Here is a 20,674-nt window from a genome sequence, read left to right as displayed (position 1 = left end):
GACAAGCAGCTTCTCACACACCCCAAATGCAGCAACTTCCACAAAACCCTTCACTCTACACCAGTAAACTTCTTCTTGCCACTTTAGCCCCAAGAGCTCTTGGATGTGCTTTGCACACCAGTAATTACAAGGGGTTTTGAGACTCTGCACCCAGTCTAGATTGTAGATGTTTTTCTCCACAGCCCTCTCTGTTAAGTCATTAATCATTATGACATTCTCACCCTCTCTCATTCTTCCATTGTTCTTTCCTTTTATCCTTCTTCATGCAAGGATAAAACTTTCTAATTTTCGTATTAAATCTTCTTTATTCACATCCAGATACCAACATACATTTTTTTGCAAATGGTTTTCTCATCTTCTCTCCATCATGCCTAATTAAGACTTCAGGTCCCAGAAGCAGAAATTGCTCATGGGTGTCCAAAACCTAACTGGGAGGAATCAGCACTGCTCTAAAACTGCTGCTAAAAGGACATTTGTAACAGTGATGCTCAGAGATCGTAATTGAGTAAATTTGTTGGGGATTTGCAAACATATTACTGAAAAAAAAACCAAGGCAAGAGTGGCAAAACTTAAGACATAACAAGTTGCTGAATGATACACTGACACATTACAACATGCAAAGATAAGAAAAATTTGAAATATTGAACAAACAAAAATATGACAGATTTCAGTGCTGAGGTGTTCAGTTAAAACACATACTGATCTTTCTCGTTAAAAATTTTGGTTATCTTGTAATAAAACCTACCTCAAGCAAAACTCGGCCTACAAAATATGTGTCTCTGAGAAGCAAAACCACTCCTGTCAAGTAGAGTAAGGCTGATAAAGCTCAGCTGTGGCTTCTCACAGTGAATAGATGCTGTGGACTGAGACATGAGACAGCAGATTAGATGGATGAAGCAAACACTTTGATTGTTATTGTATGCACAAGGTTTGCCAAAAGACCAGGGCAGCTCCTTTGTAGCAGCTCACAGTTCCTGTAGCCTGTGTACCTGTTAATGAGAAACACTGAGGTGGTAAGAGTAGTCTGTTGCTTCTACAGAAATGATTTCAAACATTTACTGATGTTTCACTTACATCAAAAGCAAGTAAATGGCATACAGAAGAACAGTGAATTATGTCCTCAGAAACTACCTGGGTTTAGATTATCTTTAAACACAGGCTTTTGTTCATGTCCTATTGTCTTGTACTGCAAACTACATTCTCAGCAGCTGTGATGTGTCACAGCCTCACCTGATCATAGATGCTTAAAGAGAAATAGATGTCTCTCAATTCACATTTTAACTTTACATTTTTTTCTCTATCTCTTCTACCCAGTCTTACTGCACAGCCTCACTGCCTTGTCCTCATGATTGCCACCTTCCTCCTGTCATGGATTTTGGCCTTCCTGCAGCCTCAACATTGGACTGACCTGAAAGTCTGGGCACAGCTGGGTGTAGGCAGGAGCAGGCAGTCCCACGCAGCAGGCACACAGCTCTGGGAGAGGAGGAATGTGCTGCATGGCCATGGGCTTCTACTGCAAAAAAGGCAGTGTCCCCAGACCAGGGAAATTCAACCACGTGTGAGTAAATACAGAGAGCAGCCTCCTTCACAACAGACACTGGGAATGACATTCAATATTTTTGATTTTTACTGTTTACATTTTAATGTATGCTGGCTGTTAACTATAAGAAAGGTTTCCAGATACTTTATTCACATTTTCCTTAAACCACATCAGTTCAAATATCCTCAGCATTACTTCTTTGTTACCTTCCTCTCCTCTGGCCTATTTACTCTTTTTTTTTTCCCCTATATTTATCTTTCTGTCCATTAATTTTGTTCTTAAAAAGTCAGCCTCAGGAACCGAAACATCCTTTCATTTACTTCATGGAAAAGAAATTTAAAATTTTGGAATAGCAGGGTATTTTCAGAGAGTTCCTCTGCTTGTATGATTTATTCTTTCCTCAAATGGTTTCTCTCTCTCTTGACTATTTTGTTTGTAAAAACTTAAGAAAATAGGAGTTTTTCCTAAGGTGTTTTGCATGATGATGGCATTTGGTGATAAAGGCCATTCAGAGTGGCCTATAATGCACTGCAATATGCTCTTCCTGTTGTTGTTTTTCAACAGTGCAATCCTTAGAATATAAAGATTACATTAGAGATAAATAAAGCTGTGTCATAGGCACCGCTCCAGTTAAAAGGTGATGAAGGTGTGAATAGAGTCTAGCTCATTGCTTACCAGAGTGGGATAGAAACTTTTAGGCACCTGATGATCATGGGATGTATTACTCATAAATACATGGTATGGCATAAGGTAATTGTTTAAGGTGTGCTGATGGTTGATGCCTTTCATAAAGTGTGATCAAGTAATTTAGAGGAGGAAAGCAGATGTTGAAAAGGGCAAAGAAAATATGGATACTGACACTGAGCACCTGAACATTTTGTGTTAATTGGTGAAGGTAGAATTTCCAGCAGGTTTCATTAGTAGTGCTGCTCCAAGCATCATTGATGTTTTCCTTTTTTATTTCAGTTTCCATGCAGCTTAGAAAGAAAGAATTCTCCATCAATAGCAGCAAATTAAATAAAACAATAAGAGTGGATAAGATCTTTCCTTATGTGAACAGATGACCATCAAATGCTTTAGTGGAAGGGCATCTGATATAAGAATTGTGAATCTGTCCAATTCCTCCAGGGCTGAGCTCAGTGTTGCAAAACAGCCACTTTTTGTCTTCCATCTCCTGCACACTGCCTCACAGATAACACAGCAGCCACACTGCTGGTGGATTTCAAATTGCTTATTGGGTGCAGATTTATAAGATGAAAAGCAAGAAAAAAAAGCACAGCTACCACAGGCTGCAGAATGTGCAGCACAGCTGGAGGTGGGCATTTTAAGGGAAACCATGGAGTAAAAGCCAGCTGCTGCAGGGTGCAGATGGCAAAGCCCAAGCCAGAGTCCAGGTTGCCTTTGTGGCAGCTGTCACACAATACTCTGCAGCTGTTTCCTACTCCAGCTTCTCAGATTACCACAGAATGCATAGCCCAGCTGATAAATATCTTTAGAGGAAAATTAATTATTTGTTTACAAGATAAGACATGCTTGCCAAGTTTGTATTCGGTAAATTATGAAGTCTGTTTTGTCATACTCTGGTTTTGTGGTTACAAAGTAAGTTTTAGTAACTAAAGAAGAAGTGTTGCAAAACAGTGTCATTAGGCAATCCTGAATTCAGAGTGTACAAATACAGACCAATTCCTGTTTAGTTTTAGGTAAGTACATAAAGTGAAGGAATACCATTAGCTGAAGTTTTCATGCTGTTGCAGATGTCGTAAGTTCATGGGAAAAATGGGTCACTACTTGTACCATGTCAAGAAAACATGGCAAATAAGGGGTTCAGACAGTGCTCACTTGGTTTATGGAATCATTTCATGCTCAGATCTGCTATGGAGCCAGAAATCCTGGCCTGTACTGATTGCCTGGCTGGTAGAGCACACAGCCCCAGCACTCTGAGCTGGGATACTCTAACATATTGATGTTCCTTTCAGTACAGGAGCAGCATGTTTTCCCCTCATCTCTTCTTTTGTGCCTGCAGCTTTTGGCAAGGTCATTTTGGAGATCAGGGAGGTAGGAGGTGTACCTCAAGGTGCTGGGATTTAGTTTGTTCACAACAAGGACTTTATTTGGGAATTCCATTGCTCTCTTCTAGATCTCAGGAAAAACGAGGTTTTCCATGAGTGGAAGAATGGGTGAGAAGAGGGAAGATGTGGTGAATAAAGAGATCTCATTCTGACATGGAGGTGACCCATGAGGATCAGATGTGGGTGGAGTTCACGAGGCTGAAAACATCCCCAAGTTCCCCAGGACAGACAGAACCCTGACTTGCTCTTAGAGTTTCAGTTTATCCCAGGCCTGGGAACATTCTGTTTCCGGTGCTGTAACAGTCCTTTGGATAAAATCCTGGTTTTACTGAAACCTACTAACTCCTCCAGGCCTCAGCAGGACTAGAGTTTTAACCTTTATTGTTTTTTCTCCTAAATACATATATATGTGCATACAAAAGAAAGAAATGAAAGATATTGCTGTTCTATGACCATCAAGTCACTGAACATAAATACAATGAGTTTGTTTTCCTTTACTCAAACCAAGAACTGAGGCCAAGTGTTCTTTTTATGTAAACTGAATACTGCGACTTTCAAAAAAAAAATAAAAATGTGACATTTTTTCATCAATTGGTATGTCATTTTTGAAAAATATATGGTACAATCAAAGTTCTTTTTTCAGAGTTACTTACAGTTACTTCTTTCTGAATGTCAGTATTTGTGTCCCAGCTGAGGTAGAGAACCACAGAAGCAAATACAAAATATAATATGAACAATACATTTGCTGTGCTAGCAATCTTTCAGAGTGAGTAGATGCATAAAAGTGTTTGGAGAAGGATCTCACCACTATATATTGTATATATTCACTAATTATAAATGTCTATTACCAGATTCCTAAGAATCCATCTGAGATTCACACCCCCACACACTTTTTTTCCTACCTCTTCCAGTGCTCTTTGTATTTTACCTGAATGCGAAGGTGAATACATTACCATTTTCACAGATGACAACAGTGAAATATATTTGCTATTCCTCATCTTTTTTCCATAGTCTGCCCCCTTAATTAACCAGATGAATTACACTTAGTTCAAAAATTCTAAAAAGCCCTGATGGTTAGCTTTATTTTCTAAAGTATGAAGCCAAGTCTGTTGTGAAAAATAAATTATGGATCTCTGAAAGTAATTTCTTCCCATTTTAAAATAAATATTGAATTTATTTTAAAACCTTGAATATTAAATTATTCTTTAAAATTAAGAAATATGTTGTATTTTAATAGTCCTGATTCTAACTTCTGATTTCCTTCCATTTATTTTAAATCTTATAAAATACATAATTTTTTTCAAAGTCAAACCCTTCATTTACATAGTAAGGAAATAGTGTATCAATATTATAAAATCCATACACTGTATCCTTCTGAAGGCAATATGTCTTTGCAGTGCTGGTTTCACTATGCACACACTTTAATGCCAGAAAATATTAACATGATAATAGCTGCAAGTATGTGATAAAATTTAGGTTATAAAATATGAGTATGTATTACTAAAATATTAACAAAAAGTCTTATACACGTATTCCTTGTAAGAAATTAAACAATATGATGTAACCCTGCAGGTTATTGGGAGACTGCATTTAATGCCTTTGCTGTCTCAAATAGATCTTGATACCTGTTCAATCCAGTCTGCCTTTCAGACATTTCTAGGGATACTTAAAATCTCTGCACATATATAATGCTTTCTGGGTGAAAATGAAACCATTACCACGCTGAGTTTTCAAAACTACTGAAGTTTTAGACATTCATGTGGCCTGCAGTACGTTGAGGAAAAGTCACATTAGTTGTGAAAAGCTCAAGAGGATTTTGTGAACACTGAAATACACAAAATGTACATATCTGTAATACTCAAAGCATGGAAGTACAAGGAAGATAGACTAGAGCCCATATGCTAGTTCCTCTTTGTTTATATTGCATATAATTGTATTTGTTAGTATTTAGTTATTTGATTATTTGTTAGTAGTTGCTTGTATTTGTTAGTAGCACTGCACTCAATCTATAAAATCTTAAAATCAATGTGATGAGACAGCACAGCTTTATCCTGTGTTGTAACCACACACACACAGACGCACTCTGGGCCTCCTAATATCTTCATTTATTGGAGGCATAAAGGAGCTGACCTTTTAAATTCACAATGTAAAAAGATCTTCAGAGTATGTCAGAAATTCTGATTATGTTTTTCTGAAAAACACCCGTCAAACCTTAGAATGTGACGTATATTGCTGTTATAATGTATTCTTTCTATATTAGCATAATCATAGTTCTGATATTAATTTTTTTTTCCTTTAAGTACAATTCTTTTTAAAAAACATACCTGAGGGAGTTTTAGGTTCAAATCTCCTTTTTACTACTGTTTTTGCACAGTGTGATATTCATACATACAGGATCTGTCCTGAAGATTGCCAACCAGTCAACTCTTGCTGGATCTTCTTTTTACCTTCTAATTCAGTCACACTCTAAAGCTTTCTTTATTATACCAATATTTGACATGCACAACTCATGGCACTGATATTTTCCTCCTTTCCTTTAAGGTGGGATATCACATGATACTGTTGCTATACCATAGTGGTCATCCATTAGGGCTGTGCTCCTCTTTCCTTTGGTAGAACATTTCTCCCTGTTTCTAGAACTGAGATTTGGTTGGCACTCCAGATCCTACATAATATTTTCCAGGAATGTTTAGAACATTATGCAACTGGTCAGGGAAAATTCATGCCAAGCACTGCCAGGCATGCTAATTTCTGTCAAACACAACCTTTTATCTGTCAGCTCATTGCAAGCCCTGAGAAGTCACTACAAAGAAGGAGCCCCTGTTGGCTGGAGACTTGAACTTTGGAGCCTGTGCAAAGCGTGAAGGAACATATTTGTTTTCATACTGAGACGGATGCTCATGTAAATCACAAAGCAAACAGGGAAAGACTGAAAAATAGCTGGTTTATTGGAAGAGACTTGGAGTCATTTCCTGCTATTACCAAACTTGTTCTCTGTGAAGCTTGTATTTATAATCTTGATGCTGGCACTCAAAGCAGGCTGTTAAGAGGTTTGAAAGATCTGTTGTCATGTTTTCTCATATTCCATAATATGCTTTGGATGGATGATTCCCACAGGTTTAATCCATTTTTCTCACTCAAAGAAAGGGTGGGATTACCTGCTTGAGCCAAAAAGGATACTCAGCACAGAGATGTTAGAAAACAAATTATTATTGTGCTGATGATCCTGTTACTGCTGTAATGAAGCTGGCATTACAATTTTTACCTGAGCCAAGAAGCTGAAATAATTTTCCATAAACTGAGATGAGAAAGTTCACAACACACTTATGTTCCAAAAAAGAGATTTTTTCCCCCCAAGTTTGCTTGTTAAGTGTCTAATTTCTAAGTTTACCCATAATAATGAGACATTGATTAATCTCAGTAATAAATTCTGAGACAGTGGGTCTGGGAGATAGGTTTCTTGAAATTGCCGACCAAATTATTACAGAATTTGTAGTTGAAATTTTGAGCATGCCTTATGCAGAGGACAATTACCATTTTATTTGGCAGTGTATTGAAACAAAACTGCTACATAGAGAAACTTTTCTTCTCATTTAAATAATTACAGACCTACCTTTTTATTTTTTTAGTGAACCTGATGGCAACAATGCACACTGTCAGTAACACAAGGTTATCTTTCTGCGCAAAGTTATTGGCTGCATTTTAATCAAGAAATTAAAAGAGTTCAGAGGAAATCTGACAAAAAGTTGTGGAAAAGTTACAAAAGTAATTAGACTCAAGAAAATACTTCCATATGAATAAAAATTGAAAAGTTTGAGTTCTAATGGACATGAATAAGAAGAGACATGAAGTAGACTGTTAAGGATAGGATATTTGCCAACTGCAAGCTGTGGGGATTCTCCCACCCTCCCTACTCTTGAAGATCTTTGTTAGACCCCAGAAACTGGAAAAAATATTCAGTCAGTTGCCTAACTCTGCTGTGCCACTCCAAAATTTGCCTGAGTCTTTTTAACTTAAAATGCATACACAGTCTGTACCTTTTACCCCACATAATCTGGAAGCACCTTTTTATCCCTTCATAAACACTTTCCATGCTTTAAAAGTTCACAGCTATAATTAGGGAGAACCACTGAGACCCCTCAGAAGTGTTTGGCAGAGCCTGCAGTTTACATCTAACCTGCCTGAGAAGTGACCACAGCCTTGTAACAGCTGCTCTCCCCTCCTTCTCCTTTGACTGCACATGAAGGTGATGCCATTGAGAAAACAGGAGCAGGAAAGGGAGAAGTGAGTCTCAGCTTACCCAGTGTGGAAGGAGCCCAAGGATCTTTCTTCCTGACACATTGGCATGGGCACTGCTCCCTCTGCCAGGGAAAATCCCCCATTTTAGTCTCCAGTTGCTGCAGAGTTAGTGGCACAGGGCCTGTAGGTATGTGGGTAAGCACATTGACCTTTTTATAGGATTTCATGGTGGATATGGAAAGGGATGACTGATGATGGATGCACCTGAGCTAAGGGTTTCTGCACCACATTTTTCAAGTCTCTTGCTCTGCTTAAGAGACAATATGGATATAACTATTTTCTATTTTTTACTGTTAATATAATACTTGCATGCAGTCAGTTATTTTCTGAACTTGCACAAGTCTTCTTTCGCTTGGAATATATGAATGACCTTTGAGGATATATATGCTGTATGAAAAACTGAGGCACTAACACTAGAATACTCTTTTAAAGTACTATAAAAGTCAAAAAATAAGCTTTGTTACCCCAAGAGAAAAGACCTTTCTGGCCTGAACTGCTACTGTAGAAACGCCTCAATGTGAATGTTCCACTTCAATCATCATATTGGTGCAAACAAAGTACAGAAACCTTTTTATATCAGCATTTTTCTTATTTCTTTAAAATACTATGTTCTGTGCAAGACAGTGTTTAAGAAAATACAGCACAGAAAAGCAGGTGTGGAAAGGTATGTGTGTGAAGGAGGTGAATGCAGCTCCTCATCCCTACACCACCAGCATTTTTAGTTCTTAGTTCTTCCACAATGTCCACACTTCCTCTGTCTCTATCAGGCTACCAAGGAATACCAGGCCACCTCACATCATGCACAAATGCATGCACACAAATAGGTGTGGCTGCATGGGTGAGCAGGAAGCAACCAGGATGAAGTAGGACAGTTGTGTTGATAGCAATAGCAGGTTTGTGTGGCTGAAATCAGGCACATTTAGAAATCTAGGACAACAAGAAACAATGGTTCATGAAAGCCATAGGTAAGAACAGGCAGCTCATCTCTTAAGTCATGATTCATTCATGTGACACAGCCCCATATCAGAACTCAGAGTAATTACTGTTGAGTCATGCAGACAAGGAGACCAGCTTGGAGCTGGCACAGGCATTGCCAAGAAGTGATACAGCAGCAATCACCTGGGTGGGGAGAAGGGAGGTGCCGCTTCAAAATCCTGGGCAAGGCCAAAGGCCACAGAATGAGATCAAACTACCTATGTGTATTTTAAAAGAAAACATTTTAAATTCTGTCTGGATTAAAGAAAACCTCAAAAATATTACAGGCTACCTGCTTTTTGCTGTGCAGCCTGATAGATTAGCTTAATTTGGAATGAGCTGTCCTGCCACATCTCTCTCTGATACTTGCTTCCAGCTAAAGAAGGAACATGTACTGTAGGAATAAGCAGAAGCAGAAGTGAGAAGGTGAGATAGGCCAAACTTTACATGAAACTTTCTCTGGCTCTGGAGAGGCCCTGTCAGTTCTGGGCATGATGATATTCATGCAGAAACCTATCTGCTCACATTTTCTTGCTCTGCTTTGCATGGTAACTTTGCAAAAGTATGAGAAGATGATTTATGCATGACGTACAAGAGGGCTGGCTATGAGTCACAGTCAAAATGCACAAGTTCATTCAATGGAATGTTCCACACTACACCAGTTATTATTCACTGCCCTGGTTGAAAATTGCCCCCCTGCTTTGCACAGCAAACAAATAAAGCACAGAGGTAACTAAGCTGCCTAAGTTAGCTGGGAACGCAGCCACGTGTCTTTGGGAGGCTTGTCCTGACACAGAGAGGGATGAAGTGAAGCTGCGTTGGGGAGCTGGTAGCCCTCAGGAGTGCAGGATGTCAAAGTGCTCTGTCAGCACTGATGAATTGAGTGTTTCCAGGCGTGCCCTGCACAGCAGAGGCTCAAAGCTGATGCAGCCACAAGGCAGGGGAACCTCATTCCCAGGCTGGAGGGGCTGCCCTTCCTCCTCAGCCTGTTGCTGCTCCTGTGTGCCAGGATGGAGTCTGCCACTGTAGACCAGATTTTTGTGGATTTTCAGCATCTGTTCCTTCCTCTATCAGGAGTGAGACATTCCTGTTGGCTATTCAAACCAAGACTGACAGGCAGCCAGGTTCCTCCCACGTATATTTATTGTGAGGGCTCCTCATTTTCCTCTTTAAAATGCACAGAATTCATAGAAATGCATATACCTTAACACAATCATTTAAGTAAAAAAAATTAATACTCACTAAATATATAACACATTGGGAATAGAAAAGGTTTAGTAAGATTTTTTTCTTGTTAGTACCTTAATGATTGTGGTATCTCAGCACCTCAGGATGGAGGTGCAGAGTGGCCGAGACCACCCTTGGGGGGCTCGGGAGTCCTGGAATGTTGCCAGAAGTGTCTGGTGGCAGGACTTTGATCCTACACAGGAGATGAGACCTGTATGAGGATGGGAGGAATTCACTGGGTGAATGGTGAAGGGATAAGTTAGTTAAAGTGTAAAACACAGGGTTTAGGATTTTGGTACAGGGGGGTCTAAAGAAGTAAGATGGAGGAATTGGGGCGTGTCCTGTCCTTCTTCTTCTTCTTCTTGGCCTCCATCTTCTGTGGTGATGGTGGCACTTTGGGATCGGTTATTACTAGAAGTGCACTGGTTAATAAGGGTAGAAGGTATTGGGGAAAAATGATAAATATTGTACACGTAACTTCGGGTATAAAGATAAGTGACCGCCCGGGGGCTTGCAGTGTGCCCATGGCTGACTTGCTGTGCAGACCTCTGTCGGGCTGAAAGAATAAATTAGATAAACAATTAATAAACACCAAGACCGAGACAAGATCAGAAGTCTCTCCTCGTCCTTTGAAGCGCCGGGCTCTTCAAGGCCATCCCTGGGCCTTTCCAAACAGCCTAAACAGCACCAAAAACTTACAAATTATTAAATACATTTTTGGGGTAATAGGTTTCCATTATTGTGCTGAAAGAAAAACTAAAATTTTCAGTCCTTAGCCAAAATAATACTGGTATTGTTATTTTGCAAGTAACTCTGGCCTCACAATCCTTGCTTAGGGAGTACTGATTCAAGATTTTGAGAATCTGGAAATGAAAAAAATGCAAAATAAAATCATTCATTAAGAAGGCCTTGTGATTAGCTTTCCTTACCCCTCCGTAGAAAGTTTATGCTGCTGCTGGTGGCTTTGCAAATGAGTTTGTTCTTGGAGGAGCCTAAAAAATCTTGATCTCAAATGGAGACAAGGAGTTAAAAGCTGTAAAGCTGAGGGTAGGACAGAAATCCATTTATTGGCTACTCTAGACTTCTAATCTATTTTTCCCTTAATAAATAGAAAAGTCTAATTTGAACATATCAGAAATACCTGAAAATATGGTAGAAGGACTGTGGAAAGATAGATTATCTTTGCCATATTACAGACAATTGATGCAGTATATTACCTGTATATTGCTTTTCGTCTGTGCATATTATCTATGAAAGTGGTAGCTAAGAGAAGTTATGAGGATAAATTTTTCAATAAACCCTCTCCATTTAAACTGTATTCAAAACAGTAATTTTTTATATTTTCAGTACTTGAAATGTGTTTCAAATAAACCCAAATAACATTGCTCATGAAAATCTTTCATCTCACTAAATTAATGAAGAGTTTCTGACTTTTAAGTAGCTATTCAAGAATGCATTCTCTTGGTTTCATAATCTTTTTTCTTTTGGAAAAGTGGGTGCCATGTGAGTCATTTCTTTTTGAGTTGCATAAGCCAAAGACTTGTGTATGACAGCTGGCCAAATTTACTTCCCAATTAATATAAATAACACAAATAGCTCCTTTCCTTAGTTAAAAAAAACACCTTGCTACACAGTACACAATATGCACTCAGATAATAAGGGCACTAAAAATTGCTACCTAGAGTGAGTTAAGATATACAGCATTTCACATGTAATCTGAAAAGAGAAATACTATCTCAAACATTGAAATAAACAAGATTTTCATCCAAGAAAGAGATGACAAATTATACAAACAACCTTGGCAGAAAATTTGGAGTGGTCAATGCTTGTTTCAAGATGAAAGCCATCAAAGTGTTACCAATAGGAAGAAAGTTTCCAGTAAGAAGAAATTTCAACAACCTTTTAAAAAATGGAAAATTCTTGCAATGGAAGAATCATGGTCCTGAGAGCTGCCCACCTCCCTGGATGTCCCTGCCCAGCACCCCCTGTCACCCCCATTCCCCATGCAGTGATGTTGTGGCAGGGCTGCTCTCCAGGCCCCCAGCCCTGCCATGGGCCCAGCTGAGCTGGATCCTGTTGCATTCTTGTTGTATTCATATTTCTCAAGCCCATTACTGTACCAAGCTGTTCTTCTCAGCAGCACAACCCCTCCCAACTTCTCAAGAGCTCCCCACCAGGCTCTCGACCCACCCCTATTTATTGCAGGTACCGTCATGAGCCACAGCTGCTGCCCAACTAAGGACTTTGCAGCTGTAGCTCGTTTGGAGTAACTCGGACCACACAGATCTTACAGCGACTCTCTCCATAAGGAGTCACTTATTTAATACATAGATCTTAGAGGGACTCTCTCCATAGGGTCCCACACCCTGCCCTGGCCAAGCCCATCCCCACGGAGGTGCCCGGGGCTGGGGCTGCCTCACTCCCCGCTGCTCCTGGCTGGGCGCTGGGGTGGCCCTGGCTGCCAGACCCTGCCCTGCCAGGCCCCTGGGCACTGCCTGCCACTCCATCCCCAGAGAGCTGCCCCAGCTGCTGGGATAGCATGGCAGCACCACAGGGCTGCTTTCAGTCCTGCAAAAACATACACCTACATTCCTCAGCCAGATTTCTTTACAGTGCCTTTGTTTTTTTTTTTAATCAACTAATTTATGTTTAAAACACAAACACATTAGAAAGCCTGCCTTTCTGAGGTAAAGAGCACATACATGCCAGTGCTGGAAAGGCAGAGATTTCCCATCCTTTTTCTCAATCAGAGAGCAGCTGTCAGATTTTTGAGCAGCATCTCAACTGCTGTCAGATTTTGTGGACAATTTCCTGACTATTCCCAATATCAGGCACCTTCACAATCTGTGGTTATTAATGTATTTTTAACTTCCAACAGAAAACTTCCAGTAGGTATGTCAAATGAATCACAATGTTCAAGGCTTGCCTAGTGCTTTTAACAGATTAGAAAGAACTACAGGAAAAAGCTGAAGCAAGTAAAAACTGCAAAACAGAAGAACACCTGGTGCCCCAGAAGCAGCCTTGGGAGTGGAAGGAAGCCCTCCCACATCTGCTCTCCATGCTCTGGCCAGTGTTGCACAGCACATCTTCATCCCATAGGTTAACATTTGACTCCAGCTCAACCTCTTGTCAGTTGGTCAGAGGTTCCCTTCTGCACACCTCTTTTCCACCCAGTCAGTGTCCCAGTTGCAAGACTGTGCAATATTTTCACATCCTGGGTGCAAGCCACTGCATTTATTTTTTGTGAGCTCCATGAGGTTTCTCTTTGTGAGGAACATTCCTTTTCAAGGCAACCCTGTACTCCAGCACACAGACTGTTCCTCCCACTTTGGTGCTGTCTGCCAACTTGTTGAGGGTGTGTTCCACCCTATCATCCCAGTCATCAATAGATGTCAAAGTAGAACAATTTTGACCCCAGTATCAGTCCCTGGGAAACACCATTAATAACTAGACACCAACTTGACTACAAACACCATGAGCTCATTTCTGCACCCGTGTTACAGTCCACCTGTCTGGAAGAAACCTCCTCAGTTTGTCTGTTAAGATGTTATCAGAGAATGTAGCAAAAATCTTGCTCAAGTCAAGGTCAATTACAATCTCCTGCTCTCCAGTTGTTCACAAGGCCAGCCATTTCATCACAGAAGATACTCCTGAGTGTCCTGTAGCTGTCCTGTAGGCAGAGCTTCCTTTGTGCACTTCTGAAAGTGCCTTTTCCTTGTCACTGGGAAACTCCCCTAGTCATCCCTGTTTTCAAAGCTGATGGAGCTTGGTTCTCCAACACAGCTGGCCAGTTCCCTCAGCATGAGATCTGCACCTCTGGATATCTTTACATCCAAAGTGCTTTAGTAGGCCATATTTAGATCCTCTTTCAGTATGATAGTGTGCCTCTCCCTCATACTCAGTCAGTCAGCAGAGACCCAGAGATGTCTGGAGAAATACCTTAGCAAAGACTGAGGTGAAGAAGGTTCTTATCTGTGATTTTCATGTTCTTTTTCAACCACCACATTCAACAGTCAGTCTTGCTGACAAGATATCTACAGAAAATGTTTTTTTACATTTCTCACCAGTTTTAAATCCAGCTGAGCTTTGGCTTTTCCCTGCATGCCTGGGAAATGCCTCTGCACTCCTCCCATGTAACCTGGCCCCACTACCACCCTGTGTACACTTTAGCCTCAGTGATGTGCCCTGCTTTCAACCAAGCTGGCTCCCAGTCATGCTGGCTAAATTCCCTGCTTAAATATATTAAGGAGTTTTGGACAAATCCAAACTATTAACTTATTATATACAAGCCTTTTGTTTATAAAACATATAGATATTAGCAGCAGCTATTTGGAATAGCTTTGATGTGCACAAGCCAAGAATGTATCTTCTTTGTCTTCCAGATTCATCAATAACAATAATTCTAAAAAAAAATGAAAATTCCTATCTAAAAATTTTCCTCTTCCTAGATTTCTCATACTTATTTCTTACTGCCAAGTATCTAAGAGTCTTTTCTACTTCCTGTGTGTATAGATGTATAGATAAAGTGACATGCCATCAGCTTGTGTAAGTAAAACACAGTAAATCATCCAACAAGTAACACACCTCCACAATAGTCATCTCAACTATTTTACTGACTATTAGAAATTCAAATTGCTTAATTGTTTTATCTTCATAAGTCATCTATTTAATTTTATTTTTGTAAGTCTTTTATTCTAGTACATCTTGTATTCTAATACACCTAATGTGTTTTTATATACCTAATATGTTCTAATGCACCATAGTACAGATACAAGAGTTGTGCTCATAAAAGCTATTGAGTCACTGATTGGTAGAATCATGCACACTTTCGTGCTTCATTACAACATCATAAGTCAAACACAAATGACATCCTCTCATTTACTGCTTTGACTGCCATGTAAAATGAAAAAATCATGAAGAAACTTACCCCCCAAAAAAATTCCAAAGCATTTTCCTACAAGGATTGGAAAAATCCATAGAAACCAAATCAAATGAGTCATGAGATAGCACATAATTATCTTTCAGCTTTCTTATTGTCTGTATTTATAGCATGAAGGTTTTTCCCCCTATGAACTGTAAATCTCTAACCATGCATTCTGCCTTCCATCACCTCCTCACATCTCACAGACCGAGCAGGAGGAGGATGTGTCCCTGTGAAAGCTACACAGGTAGCATTAAAGTAAGGAAAGCAATTGGGAGGATTAATTTTTCATAAGTGATGTGTGGTGACTCAGTGCTTCTGTTTGGAACTACTCCACCTTTGAGATGGGAGCATGACAGGGAAACTGTCTCTCCCATCCAAGTGCCCATGGCCAGACTTGCATTCTGCTTTTGGCTCTGCTGTGTCACATTGACCCCAACCCCAACAGCCCTAGAGATGTAAAGGAAGCGTTTCAGCCTGACCACCCCACTCCCACGACTGACAGCAATTTATGAATGTGTCAGATGTAATTTCTTTAAAAGATACATAGAATAAATGGGTTGCAAAATGTTACAAAATGCAGATAGTTTCACAATGTAAGCTGTAGCTGCGAGTCAAGTCTGTACCTGAGCTAAAAGACACACGGATGCAGCAGTCCAGGATCCAGTCTCCTCAGCCCCCTGGGCTTGTGTCAAGGCAGGGTCACTGCCAGTCAGCCTGGAGATGCCTCACTGGGACTCCCATTGCAGGCCTTGAGGCATAAATGTAAACTGTTTAGTAAATTGGTAAATCCAGTCTTTCACCCCTGGATGTGCTTTCATAAAGATCATAAAGATGTATAAAACACAGAGGTAGAACTGGATTATCATCAGATGCATTAATGGCTGAGTCTTTGAAATTAAAATCTCAAAAAAGAAAGAAGAAAATGTATATGTTTGTCAGCTGCAGTGGGTATCTGAGACTGACCAACAAGGACAAGATTTTTCCCACCTACTCTTGAAAAATGTATGGAGCAATTATTTCTGGAGTGTTAGCTACATATTGTATTTATGATTATTGAGGCTACTGAAACTGTAAGGTATGTTCCTCACATCTTCTTCTACTTTCTCACACTGATGCATCCCAGATCTCATCACTCACTACACACAGAGCTGGGGGACACCAGCCCAAGCTGTGGATTTTCCTGGAGGAGCCAAGGACATGAAGGCTCAATGCTAGCACTATTTTATAGAAATCATGATCCTAAATAATGCCAAAGTCCACATATGCTTTAGGGATCACAGGGTGGACTCATGTTATGAAACTCAGGACAAATGTTCATGTATATATGGTCCAGCAGGAATGTGGATTCCCTGAAAATGCATGAAGTAGAAGTAAGGTGAATTTCTAGTCTCCTTGTCCTCTTTGCAGGATTCATACTCCACTTCTTCTTCCAGGTGTTGAAGTGGGAGCCCCATATCCATAACTTCCCAGGGTTGGATCAGCAGAGCTTATGCTGGTTGCTCACTGGAGGTTGACAATGGGACATTGGCACCACATGCCTGTCACCTGGTGCAGATGAGAAGCAGATGCCAGGATGTCACACAAAGCCCAGGTGCCTGGACCCTCAACCTGCACCAGCACATGTTGGGTATTTGGTTCTCTCCTGCTACTCCTTGGTTCCTAAAACCCTCATCTGTTTTTCACCTTGGATTCAGTGTGCTTCACATTGCTCAGAAAGCCAGACATTTCCAGGGAAGGCTGATCCTGCTGTGCCTGTGCAGGACCAAGAACATGCATGAACAGTACAGCTGCTGATCCCAGGAAGTGCCAGAGTGATGATGTGCTCAGTTAGCTCATCCTGCTGAAAGACTGAGGATGGTGTGGAGCATCTTGGCTGGGATGGTGCTGTGCCCTATGGCAGGAGAGCCAAGGGCCAAGTTTACCTTGCAGACTGACTTGCACCCTGACTGAATGCCCCCAGAGACATAATCTTGATACTCATCAATTATTTATCAGGAAAAAAATTTATAAGCTATTCCACAAAATCGCACTCTTCACTACAAAAATCAATTATTAAACAAAACAAGAAAGTAAGAATAACCCCAGATCTCTGGCTATTGTTGTTAGGGTGCTGCATAGAGCACTTAAAAGTCTGCTGTAGTTTTGGCTCTGGCCATTCACTAACACTGTTGAGGTACAGAGGAGGTAGCAGCCAGTCTGAACCCAATGCTGAGTGTGACTAACAGCATTTTCTATAATTCAGATTTTTAAGCAAGTTATGGACCCAAAACCTGCTCAAAGTCAATGGAAAGGTTTCCTTTGTTAGGATTTTAATTTGCTTTGTTTGGAGAATTAAAATCAAGGTGTAGCTAATCTCCACCAATGCTTTTATTTGTCCTAAAGTCTTTGGGCATGTCTGTTTTTACCAGAACAATTCTTGGGGCACCTAGAATTGTTATTTTTTGTGGACTAAAGTGGGCTTCTCATTACCTAAAACTGTTTGTTTTAGTTAATTGTTGTTGTTGTAAGAGTGCTGCTAGTAGTCTTTCCATCCAAGTCCCAGTCCAGTGTGCAGGTACAGAAGATGTTTACTGGAATCATGTATTTATCTTACACCAAATGTTATTAAAAGTTGCACTACAAAGAGTTTTTCTGTGGCTCTGAGCTCTGATTTCTCAGACATCAGTAGTTTTCTTGTCCAGACTATGTTTTTTAATATTAGAAAAATGTGCTTTTGTCATGTCCTTAGTCTTGATTTTCTTGCATAATTTGGCTTCCAGAGAACAACTGGCAACCAGAAAGCAATGTTTCAAGTATAAATATTTCTCATAAAATGATGTTCTTTCTTCATTGCTTCTTTCTCTTTTACATCCTTCAGATTCATTATTTTCCCCTTTTCTTGATTTTCCTTTAAATACATTTTCCTGAAAACATGGCAGTACTGCCAAGAGAATCTTTGCTTTTCTTGACATCGCATTTTACCTCTGATTTTAGCTATTCTCATAAAAAAGAGAGAATATTTGTGCTGAAGAGCAGAGACCAACAGAAACATGAATATCAAAACGGGGAATAGAAATATCACCAGAAATCAAATCTTCCTTTAAATGCTCTTGGTATGAGGAACAACACACTGAATGAGGAGAAAAATTCCTATTGTCTAACCATGTATGCAGGCAGAGAAGGTTAAAATTAGATGGGCTGTTTGCTACTTGTCACATGCTGGTTTAGATTGCATCGGCAGCTCCATGCATGCTATGCTATAAAAAGATTAGTCAAAGCCAACGAAAGGAAAACATTGAAATTGCAACACACTGGAAAGGAAAAAGAAAAATAACTGTGTACCATTAACAGTCCAAATATTTACCCTCAAGCATTTTTTTTTAAATCGCTTTATTGGTGTTTTGCCCACTTTAAAACAATTATGAAGTTACAGTATTTAATTATAGGCCAAAAGAAAAATGAAAATAAAATATATTACAGTACAATATATTGTACAATGCTTCCACAGAAAGGATAAATAGTTAAAATTAGCATGTGTGATGATCCATGTGATCATCCAAACCTATGTTTGAATCACTGATTCTAGTAAAAGAGCAAGACAAACCACAGTGACACATGGCTACCTTAAACAGACAGCAAATCTCTCACAGCACCTATAGTTTATAACTCAAAGAACTAGGAGAGACTGGGGCAGAATCTTAACCTGACAGAATTCCAACTGCTTGATAAGGTTGATTCAGTTAGAAAATAATTCCAGATATTAGGGAGAATATTTCCCATTCCCGTTCTATATGTAAAAAATAAAGCAAACAAAAAAGTGTTTTCTGATCATAGCTTTATCTAATTTTCTATCTTCACTGAATTAAAAAGTCTAGCATTACATTGTGAATCTTGCAATACATGGATTTTATTAACATTTTGATTAACACATCAAAAAATGAAGAGTAACTTCTTTGATTATTGGATGATATTTCAGAAATCAAGTCTTAAATTATCTGTGATAGTTACCTATAAGATTTTTTAAATTATTAATTTTCACTTCTGCAGGAAAAAATGGTGGGTCAAATGTTTTAATGAAAAGTTTTTGCCAAAAGAGATGAGTGTTTTTTTGATGGAAAAAACCCCTAGTAGTTAATTCAGAAATACAGAATCATTTTGCATAAGCATTTTAAAATTATTTAATATCTTGCTAACTCTTAATTTTCAAAACCCTTCTTTCTTTAAGTATGTTTTCTGTATTTTTCTTTCCACAAAGATAAATCAGTTATTTTAAAAAACTATCTTACTACTTTTAATAATAAGTTACAAGTAAACTTTATTTATGCATTTAATTCTGGCTTTTTCTAGGAGGTGGAAATAGCCAAATATTTCTATGTAAAGTTCACATTTAATCAAAATCTATAGCCAAAAGAAAGGTCCACTGTACTTAGTGTAGTGAAAATTCAATTTCAAAATTGAATCAGCTCATATTTCAGTAAGTGAGCATAAATAAATTAGTTTCATGTCAAAACAAAACAAAACTAATAAAGCAGGCTGGGAATTCATTACTGGCTGCACCAAATCCCCTTGTAAAGAGTTTTCCATGAATAAAAGTTGTAGGTCTTGTCTGAACAGTTAGAAACTTTAGGGACAAGACAGAAAAGGAGTCACAGTGAGAAGAAGAAATTGTAAAAGGTCAGATCAGTATTGTTTTGAATAAAAAGAGTTTAATGAATTTGCATAATTTGACAGAAGAGACAAGTTTTTTTTTTTCTACAATATTCAGACAGTGGAGGGAAATGGTAGAGGATATTACAGATTGTTCCCACTACCCTTTTTGGAAGCTATGAAGCCAAATCCTTACTCATGGGGACTCTTTGGAGGAGGAAGGTGGGGTCTAAAGATGAATAATATCTAACATAGACTTCAAAGTGAACTCCTTACCTGCTGAGTGGTTGCTACTACTTAAATGGGCAATGAAAATAGCCTGAAAATATACTCTAAGTCATAAATACATACAGCATTTTTTAAATTTGAAAGTAATAAACTGTTAAAGGGATTAAAATAATAAACAGAGGAATAGTTACTCTGTTTATGAGGGTACAGTGTACTCTTTCTAAAACATCCTGCCTTGAATAGCAAACACTTTCAGAAGCTTCAAAAATATCTAAATAAGAAATGGGAAATCTCCAAGATTTAGAAAGGGGAAATGGTAAGAAATTACTTAAATAGTTATTGACCAACAAACTGATAACACAGTCTTCAAATGCATATATCAGGTTCCCTATTTACAATTCCATTACACAATTTAATCAACATATCTTAAAATATGTGCATGGTCAAGATTAGCAGATGGCCATCTTTCTCTGCTCAGAAATATCTCCAAAAGCTGGTCTCTGAATAGCAGTTGGCAGGAAAAATATGCAGATGGCTGAAGTAACTTTAATATACATCCATTACTGATACTGAATTAAATAGGTAATTACACATCATAAGCACTGATGATTAATTACAAACAACAGACATAAAATATATATGTTTCATATGTTAGTTCTTCAAGTGGACTGCTCGGCATTGAATGAAAATATTAAAAGCCAAAATACATATGCTGCTGGCCAAAACAAAACCTAGGAAAAAATCCATAACTAGTCAATACAACAGATATCTCTCACTGTAGCCTGA

The sequence above is a fragment of the Ammospiza caudacuta genome, chromosome 3 (genome assembly GCF_027887145.1).
Source record: "Ammospiza caudacuta isolate bAmmCau1 chromosome 3, bAmmCau1.pri, whole genome shotgun sequence".
Taxonomy (NCBI): Eukaryota; Metazoa; Chordata; class Aves; order Passeriformes; family Passerellidae; genus Ammospiza; species Ammospiza caudacuta.
Note: the sequence above shows the minus strand (reverse complement) of the source record.